This window comes from Miniopterus schreibersii (genome assembly GCF_964146895.1).
Source record: "Miniopterus schreibersii genome assembly, chromosome: 16".
NCBI classification, from domain to species: domain Eukaryota; kingdom Metazoa; phylum Chordata; class Mammalia; order Chiroptera; family Miniopteridae; genus Miniopterus; species Miniopterus schreibersii.
In genome coordinates this window covers 35651911-35662015 of record NC_138116.1, presented here as the reverse complement: position 1 = coordinate 35662015, position 10105 = coordinate 35651911, and the positions used below count along the sequence as shown (strand labels likewise).

Here is a 10105-nt window from a genome sequence, read left to right as displayed (position 1 = left end):
GAAAGAACATTATCAGTACCCCCAGGCCATGCTGTGCCCCCTTGCAGCCATGGCTCCCTCTCTCTGACTTCTAACAGCATAGGTTAGTTTTGCCTGTTTTTGTATTTAAGTCAATGGAGCCATGCAGGTGGATCTTCCACTCATCGTTGGTTGCTAGGTTCATCCGAATTGTTGCACATGGTTGTAGATGGCTCCCCCTCGTGGCTGTACAGTGTCCCATGTGTGACTGTACTCGGCTTGTTTATCCGCTCTACTGCGCATGGGCATCTGATGATGAGTGGTGCTAGAACATGGTACATGTGTTTTGGTGAACATGTGGATGGTTTCTGTTGGGTCATGTGTCCAGATTTAGTAGATGCTACCAAGCAGGTATCCAAATGGCTGCACCCTTTACGTTCCTACCAGCATGGAGGAGAGTTTCAGTTGCTTCATATCCTCCAACATTTTTTTTTACTACAATAATTTAAAAAAACAAACATGTTTTTATTGATTTCAGAGAGAGGAAGGGAGAGATAGAGATAGAAACATCAATGATAAGAGAGAGTCATTGATTGGCTGCCTCCTGCACGCCCCCTACTGGGGGTTGAGCCCACAACCTGGGCATGTGCCCTGACCAGGAATCGAACCATGACCTCCTGGTTCATAGGTCGATGCTCAACCACTGAGGCATGAAGGCAGGGCCACAATAATTTTAAACACTATTCCTTCAAACAAAAATGTTGTTCCATCAACTAACATTTCTCGAGAGCCTACTATGTGCCAATGCTCTCCTAATTGGTGGTGACACAGCACTGAGCAAGACCGTGAAAGATCCTCCTCCTCTGCAGCCTGGGGCCTCCAGGAAACTATGGGTCACCCAATGAACTGAGCATGCTTGGCAGGTGCTGAGGCAAGAGGGGAGCAGGTGAGACGAGGCTCACGAGATCTCTTGGAAGCCTCTGGCTGAAATTGTGCATCCCCCTCTCCACAGCAGCTTCTCCTTAGTCCTAGCAGGGCCGAGTGAGTGAAAAGGTACAACGGGTTATAAAACTGGCAGAAGAATCTCAGTGTTGCATGCTTTTTGATAAATTGTTTCCTCAGATTTGGTGAGTCTTCCCCCCTTGTCCCTTCCTGTTGGCTTTCCTGGTTCCTCATTTTGTGACTTAGGAGCGTGTGGGCTCCAAAAGGGGCCAGGGAGGGGTGAAGGTTGCTGTTCCCCTTTGCCTCATGCCTCCTTTCGCTTCCTGTCCTTGAGGTTCTCCAGCTTATTGGCTGTCTCTGGATCCCCAGCCAGAGACCCTTTCTTCTGCACCCTTCCCCTGCCTGAGCCACAGGAAGTGAGGGCTCCCCTCTGGGGCCCAGATGCTTCCAGGCTCCCCAGTTCCCACTGTGGCGTCTCCCCCAGGGGAGTAGATGCAGGCGGAGCACCTCAAGGTCAGGGGGAGGCGGAGAGCTTTCTCTGCAGCAATCGGAGGAGGCAAAAAGGAGTAAAGGAATGGATTTTATTGAGCACCTACCATGAGACAGGCTTTGTTAAAGCCCAGTGTTAGACACCTTTTCTTCCACAACTCATTTAATGCCCACAAGGACAACACAAGGTAGGCACTGTTATAATGCCCATTTCCAGCTGAAGAAACTGAAGTTGGGAGATCTTCCGCAACTTGCCCATGGTTCACACAGAGCTGTTAAGTGGCAGGACCAGAATTCCGACTTGTGTTAGTTTGACTCCAAAGGCCAAGGTCTTCTCCATACTGCCTCAGACAGGGAGTCACTCTTCCACAGGTTGGGCTCTCTCTTTTTCGGGGGGCATGGTGCCTGGCACGGAGATCAACTGGTGAGTAAGGTAGTTCCTGAGCTCAAAGAGCTGGAGTCTAGATTGGGGGAGAGACATGTAGATAGACATTGACAATCAAGGGGCATCCATCCGCTCGTGCAATATGGAAGCAGACCATGTGCAAGTCTCCTGATGTGGGAACACGGTGGCCAGGGTGCGATGCCCACCTTCTCAGCCTCTGAGGCTGGCACTGGCGGAACTGCAAATGTTCTGCCCAGTGTGTCTGCTTGGCAAGAGCGGGGTACAGGGTGGCTCTGCTGCAGTGTCTTGGCATGGGCGGTGCATCCTTCTAGACAGCTGGCCCTGGCCCCCAGCCCCTGGTGTGGGAGCCTTTTTTTCAAGGTGAATTTTTGATGTTTGTAGTGGTACTTGTGTACAGAAAAGACGATTTACTATTACTTTGTTTTAAAAAAGAGTTAGTAGTCAATTTGTTAAAACACCTTTTAAAATTCATTTTTAAGCATCTTACAAGTTCAATCTGTAAGTGTGATGATTCTTTTTTCAAATTGGGCAAAACAAGAGCCACCAACTTTCTCATTAATTAGTGAGTAATAACAACAGTTGAAGAAACAGAACTCTCTTAAATAATCCGTTCCATTCACAGTGTAGTCAAATGCCTGGAAACACTTGAAACTGAACTCACACAATCCATGTATTTTGTTTTAAGTATTTTAAAATGCCTGACCTAACAAGCAAAAACTAAGCGAATAAGTGAAATGAATATTCGTAATGAATCTCAAGGTCTCTTAGACATTCCAGTACTGTTCACAAACCTCACCAAATCATTTTATACCTTTCAACTGAAACCACAAGTTTAAAATGAAGTACTTGATTTTATATTTTAACTTGCTATCCTAAGGCTAATTTCACATTTTTTAGCATAATAAATTCCCTTACATATTACAATATCGAATATAGACTGCTCTCAAATTTAATGCAAAAGTATTAATACCATGTGCTTCATTTACGTTGCCACTTGTATACTTAGTTTCAAACCTTCCTGGATTTGGAACACACTGCCCTGGAGGAAGAGCACCACCATCACACCACCCAGGGCTGAGGTTTCTTGTTGGGCAGAGACTGGGAGTTCAGAGCCCTGGGCCGGGGCGCTTATGAGCAGGATGGTTCCCCCAGCGCCACAGGGAGAAGTTCTGAGCCCTTTCCTAGTTGCTCAGTCTCACAGCTTACGTTCTCTGGATCCCATTAATCTATTCAATAATTTTGAGGAGTCAGATTTGAATTGACGAAATTATGCACAACCATTATGGTTGCAACTACCTTCCTTTACTTTACTGCTCAGATGTATACAGAATTCCTTATCATTTATTCAATCTGAGCAGGATCCAACTCTACCAGGCATCCTATGTGATGCCTGATTAACTTTCCTTGAGGCTGACTCCGTGGAGGGACATTGAATTTCTTCTTACCGAATTCTTCTTTTTTTCTTTTTAAATGTTTTTATTGATTTCAGAGAGAGGAAGGGAGAGGAAGGGATAGAAACATCAATGATGAGAGAGTCATTGATCTACTGCCTCCTACATGCCCCTGACTGGGGATCGAACCCGCAACCCGGGCACATGCCCTGACAGGGAATCGAACCTCATCTCCTGGATCCTAGGCTGATGCACAACCGCTGAGCCACACTGGCCGGGCTGCATTCCTTCTTATTATTGAATTTCCCCTCCTCCCCCGTCCCTCCCCTCCCCTCATTATTTTTTTTTGGTGTGTGTGGAAGGAACTGCTATTTAAAAAAATTTCAATTACAGTTGACATTCAATATTATATTTCTTCAGGTGTACAGCACAGCAGTTAGATATTTGTACTTTATGCTGTGCTTTATGTCCCCGTGACTATTTTGTGACTGCCGATTTGTACTTCTTAACCCCTTCACTTTTCACCATATTGCATCTCTTCTTAGCCCCACAGTGGTCTCCACTGTGTCCCCTTCTGGGTGGTTTCTTTTTGCTCAGCCAGATGGCTTCTGCTCCCAGATCCTCCCCTAGGATCACCCACACTTTGCCTTCACACTGTGGGGTTACAGAAACTACTGAAGGTCTTGTCCTGTCTTCCAAAAGTTGTGGGGTTGCTGAGAGGGGACTCCCCTCATCCTAGCTAGGGATGGCTCTTTCAGACTTTGTTTGAGCAAAGTAATCCTGGGGCCCCTGGCCCTCGGAAGCAGTATCCTATTACCCTATTTGTGAAACCACCCCTCAACTTCTGAGGGAGCTCTGCTGGAAGCCCCCCAGTCCCGGAGCCATGCGAGCTCCTCCTTCCCACCAGGGGTGGGGGAGGGGGAAGGATGAGGCCCCTCTCACCTGCGGGGTGAGGTCCTCCATGCCTTCCCCTCTCCCTTCCAGCCCAATTCCGTATTTGTTTCAAAAGCTCATCCTCTGCTATAAAGAATGTCCACTTCTTCTGCATCACAAAACCCACTTGCTTCCATTTGCACTCGGTCTCCATTGTGTGTGTGTGTGTGTGTGTGTTGGGGGGGAGGTGATGTAGGATGGATGAGAGTTAGATGGCACAAAGGGAAAATGAATAAAATTATTTTTTCATGTCTCAACTTATTGCTAAAAGTCAGCACTCCATTCCTTATCCTGTTCTTTTTTTTTTTTTTTTTTAATAAATATATCTTTATTGATTTCAGAGAGAGGAACGGAGAGGGAGAGAGAGAGATAGAAACATCAATGATGACAGAGTCATTGATCGAGCCCACAACCCGGGCATGTGCCCTGACTGGGAATCGAACCCCAATCGCCTGAACCCCAGGTCGACGCTCAAACTCTGAGCCATGCCCGGCCAGGCCCTTATCCTGTTTTAATAAAATTTCTGCTATGGAGTAGAGAGAAGGCTTGAGAAGCTCTTTAGCTTCAGTCATGGGAAAATAAAGTGACATTTTTGCACCTTGAGCTGCGATGGCTCCGTGAGGGTGGCTGAGACATTTAGGAGGCTGTGTGGCCGGAGAGGCGGGTCAGGCCGTCCAGGGGCTTCCCTGGAGCGCGCGGAGCAGCAGGCCGGCTGCTGCAGGTGGCAGGAGTAGGCACATCCCAGAAGTATCTGAAAGACTTACCATTAAAATACATAATAGAAATATAGTAAAATACACCTGAGAATAAAGGCTATGGTCCAGGGGAAACTGAAATAAGAGTAGAAAGTGAAGATGGGGAGAAAAAGGTAAATAGAAGTAAGGCAGGCGCTAAGGGCCTGCAGGGAGTTAGTGCTCATCTCCCAGTTCACCCTGAGGCTCTGGGGAGCTCAAGTGAGAAGGAGACACAGTTACGCGATGCTCATTATCAAGAGAACGAAACATGTTGGCTTTATCTGGGGCACGAACAGACTGTGGCGCTGTGTCCTGAGTTGTTGGTAATGCTGAAAGCATAGGAAGCTCCTAATATTTGCTGATCAAGTGCGTGAGCAAATTGATAGACAAACGGCTGTATGTGCTTCGGAGCCTAGCGGCCGATTTCTAGATGAACCCATTGGAACAGGAGACTAAGGCTTCATGCAGCTTGGGGAAATTTCCTAGTTTTTCTTAGGTTATTTCTTCCCCATTGCTTTCTACACCCCCCCCCCCCCCCCCAGTTCAGCTTTTTACTGAACATGTCACAAAAGAGGTTAAGTCAAAAAGACCAGAGCCTGCATCATCATAAGACGCCTCAGAGTCTTCTTTCTTTGCCTCCCCTTTCTCCCCTCAGTGGGGGCAGCAGGGGTGGAGGGGGCAGCAGGGGTGGAGGGGGCAGCAGGGGTGGAGGGGGCAGGGCCTCCTGCTGGCGCAGCACCAGCTGCTGGGGCAGGTCCACCAGCCCCTACACTGCAGATGAGGCTCCCGATGTTGATGGTGGCGAGAGCCTTTGCAAACAAGCCTGGTCAGAAAGGTTCAGCATCTACAGGGGCTGCTTTAATGAGGACATTGATCTTATCCTCTGTCACTGTCACCTCGTCATGATGCAGGATGAGGGCAGAGTAGATGCAGACGAGCTCTGTGAGGGAGGTCATGGTGTGGGCGAGTGCTGGGCGGGCGCTGCCTGGCAGGGTGCTAGTGTCTGGGTGAAGTGAGGCCTCGCCCCAGGGCGGCCTTAGCTTCCTCGGACGGACCAAGCACCTTAGCAGCAGCTGGAGAAAGGGCTCTACTCTTTTCCTGTAAATTTTATACATATTTTGGCTGGAGTGGGTCTATTTTACATGCTACTTATCATTTTTCTTATTTGTCATTGTTTCTATGACATACATTTTTCTCTGTTAACGTTTCTGAAATCGGGGTGTCTTACAAGCAGTGGCATCTCACAATTGCTTCCCTGAGGTGATGGTTGTGACAGAGATGTCCTTGCCTGTGCATGCCCGAACTCTGATTGACCACTGCGATGCCTTGCTGTTTCAGGCAACTGGCCATTTAAGGGTTACTCATGAAAAGAACAAGAGTTCGGAATCTTGTCTGAGCACCTGCCATTTACAGCTTCTGGAAAGATGAAGGAAGCTTGAAGAATGGGTGTCAGTTGCTTGGAAGAAAATCCTTAAGATGACAATGGAGCATTTAAAAAAAAAAAAAAATGCTGCATCCACAACTTTGTGTAAGAAAACATGGACAGCATTGATGATTCTGAGTCTAAAATGATTCAGAAGAATGGGACTCTTCAGGTAAAATGTTCTAGGAATATTTTAACCAATTAACTTTACTTACATTTATGTGTGCACAAGAGTTATACCGGATAAAATATATGTCTAAGTAAGTCTAAAAAAGCTCTTTTAGTAAGCATACAGTAGAAATTCTAAGGGATAAATTATTTTGTCATTGATTTTCTTTGTGGAACATAAACAATAGCACACCTTAACGATTGATGGCATCTCATATTTGATGAGATAAAGTGATTTAGATTATCTTTCCACTTCACTCCCCCCCTTTTATTCCCATAGTCTACTTTATTTATTTATAATTTATCTTTATTATTGAAAGTATTACAGATTCCCCCCATTTTCCCCCCATTGACCTCCTTTCTGCCCCCTCCCCTGGCCTTCACCACACTATTGGCTGTGTCCATGGGTTATGCAGATATGCATATAAGTTCTTTGCTTAATCCCCTCCTGCCCCTCCTGCCCCCCTCCCCTTCCCTCTGAGATTCGTCAGTCTGTTGCCTGCTTCAGTGTCTCTGGGTCTATTTTGCTCCTCAGTCCATTTGTTTGTTTGTTTGTTTGATCCCCACCCTAGCACATTTCCATTGCTTTTCAGAGAGAGAGAGAGAGAGAAACATTGAATGGTCGCCTCCCGCACTCACCCAGGCCTAGGCCGGGGATTGATCCTGCAACCGAGGAACGTGCCCTTGGCCAGAATCGAACCCCAGACCCTTCAGTCTGCAGGCCAGTGTTCTAACTACTGAGCCAAACTGGCCAGAGCTTTTTATTGGTTTATTTTGTTCATTACCTTCTTCTTAAAGAAGACCCTTCGACATTTCACGCAATACTGGTTTGGTGGTGATGAACTCCTTTAGCTTTTTCTGGCCTGTGAAGCTCTTTATCTCCCATCAGGAGCACCCCATCTGTATGTCATATACACCAATTAAAATGCTGACACACTGAAGTCCACTGGGAAAGATTCCTTGGTTGGATTTAATGTCAGCAGAACATTTTATATACTGATAAACTGAATCTATGCGATCCACCCAAAGTCCCAAAATGTCCTGCGGAATGGTGATCTCTATTGAATCCAGAGTTGGGTCAGTAAAGGCAATATCCCAATGAACAACCTTGGCTAATGCTTCAGGTGCCAGCTTGTTATCATAAGGACTTTGCTTAGAAGCTCTACTGTTTCTTCCTCTGTTGGACACAGTCCCAAGATAACCTTTTCTTCCAAATCATTAGTAAACTCATTGGATTTTTCTCCCAATTCCCCCCCCCCCAAGCCTGAGAACTCATTCTCCATATTCTGTTTTATAACCATTTTTAAGTGCACAGTTTGATGACATTAAGTACATATTGTGCAATTATCACCACCATCCATCTCCAGAACCTTTTAATCTTGCTAACCTGAAACTTTATGCCAATGAAATGATAACTCCCCACCCATATCCACCCCCAACTCCTATTTTCTATGAATGTGACTGCTCTAGGTACCTCATATAAGTAGAACATACAGTATTTGTCTATTTGTGGATGGCTTCTTCGCTTAGCATAATTTGCTCAAGGTTTATCTGTATTGTAGCATGTGCCAGAATTTTCTGCTTTTTAAGGCTGAATAATATTTCATTACTTATGTAGCGCATTTTGCCTATCCATTCATTCATCACTGGACACTGGAGCTGCTTCCTTTGGCTGTTGTGGATAATGCTGCTATGAACATGGGTGCACAGATCTCTTTCCTTTAGCTTTGAGTTTGGGGAGAAGTTACCATTTCTGTCTTGTACGACATCATTGATTCCGTTTCCTGCTGTTAACAGTTGGCTCTTCAAATCCTCTGTTGTGTTTTAAAATTATCCATCGTCATGTTACACCCCCAAATTGCTTTTCTGTTATCAATTTTTCCTTTTGTTTGATTTCCTGCTCTGGTTTTGTAGAAGCAAGTTTAATTCATTTAGCAAATAAGCTATCCAGTATATTGCTGCTAAATCTATTTCAAGAGGATATTTTTTCTGATTTATTTCCAGTTTTTGACTTGCTGAATCTTTTCATATGTCCAATTTTAAAATTTTGTCTCTTTGCCCAGTGCATTAGTTTGCTTGAGCTGCCATAACAGAATACCACAGACTGGGTGTCTTAAACAGCAGACATTTATTTTCTTGTAGTTTAGGAAGCTAGAAGCCTAAGTATAATGTACTGGGAGGGCTGATTTTTGGGGAGGCCTATCCTTGTGGCTTGTAAACAGCTGTTTTCTCTCTATGTCCTCACATGGCCTTTCCTCTGTGTGTGTGCACTCTTGATATCTTTTTCTCTTCTTATAAGGACAGCAATCCTATTGGATTAGGGCCCCACCGTTGTGACCTCATTTGACCTTAATTACTCCCTTAAAGGCCTTATCTCCAAATACAGTCACACAGAAATTTGGGCAGGGCTAGGCCAAGTGGACCGTGTGGTATTGGCTGTGTTACATGCTTGGATGCATTCAGCTACTGGCTGGGCTGCTCTGGAAGCTCTCAGAAGGATTTGCTCACATGTCCAGGGCCTCATGCTCCTCTGTGTGGTCTCTCTCCCTCTCCCTTTCTCTCCATATTGTGTCTTAACAGCCCCCCTTCAGTCTCCCTCCCTCCAGGCCTCTCCATGGGGCCTCCCTCTCTTTCTCTCTCTCTCTCTCCCTCCCTCTCTCTCATAACAACTGGACTTCCTTATAGCATGGTGTCTGGATTCCAAGAGTGAAAACTGAAGCTTCCAGGTCTCTTAAAGTCTAGGCCCAGGACTGGCAGGGTGTCACTTCAAGCACTTTCTATTGGTCAAAGCAAGTCACATGGTCAGCCTGGATTCAAGGGGAGGGGAATAGACTCTGCCTCTGGGTGGGTGGTGTGACCTGCACACACAGGGAGGGGAAAAGTTGATGGCTGCTCTCTTTGGAGACTGTCATATACAGCAAACACACCATTCTGACTGCCTGTGGTGAGTGGAGGAATTGGTGTGGGGAAACAGGGTGGGGGAGGGAAAGTAATAAAACAAGAGAGAGGTCTTTCTCAGGCTGCAGAGGGAGACTGGGTGTTATAAACTCAGAAATTGACTAACCTAACTGTCTGTGCCTGACGTATACACACCCCACCCCCAAAATAAAAATCAACCAAATAAAACAGGATTTTATACCCAAAATCCTGTTGGAAAAACCCCAACAAAAAAGTAATGAGACAATATGGAAACTTAAGAAATAGTCCAAGTATATGTTGAATGTTGGTAAATTGAAATGTTGGCTTTCAAATAGTTAGAAAGAACAGGAAGCAGAGGATGCCTCTTGTTTTCTGTCCTGTCTTGCGAGTGCGAGGGGTTGGGGGTTGTAACTTGAAACTTGGAGTCAGTTCAGTCGAGGTGGGTGGCCAGTGAGACTCCCTCTGTCCCTGGGTGGCGGTTGGGGAACCTTGACAGGCAGTTGATAATCTATTTGCCAAGCTCTTGCCTATATCTCCGAACTAAAACTATGTCCCTGCCAAGACTGGGGCTTCATGACAGTGTTTTCAAGCTTTGATTTGTGACCGATTAATGGATCAGGAAATTCAATTTAGTTGGTCATGAAATAGAATGAGAGTAGCCCTGGGAGGTGTGGCTCAGTTGGTTGAGAATCATCTCATGACGTGAAAGGTGGCCAATTCGATTCCCAGTCAGGGCACATGC

General features: G+C 45.9%; 1 pseudogene across 1 annotated transcript; it reads right to left on the bottom strand.

Annotated features, from left to right (window-relative positions):
- Window positions 1-5396: 5396 nt before the first annotated feature.
- Window positions 5397-5809, bottom strand: LOC308568841 (large ribosomal subunit protein P1 pseudogene; annotated as a pseudogene). Its single transcript has one exon. The product of its transcript is annotated as a large ribosomal subunit protein P1 pseudogene (transcript).
- Between the last annotated feature and the right edge of the window lie 4296 nt (window positions 5810-10105).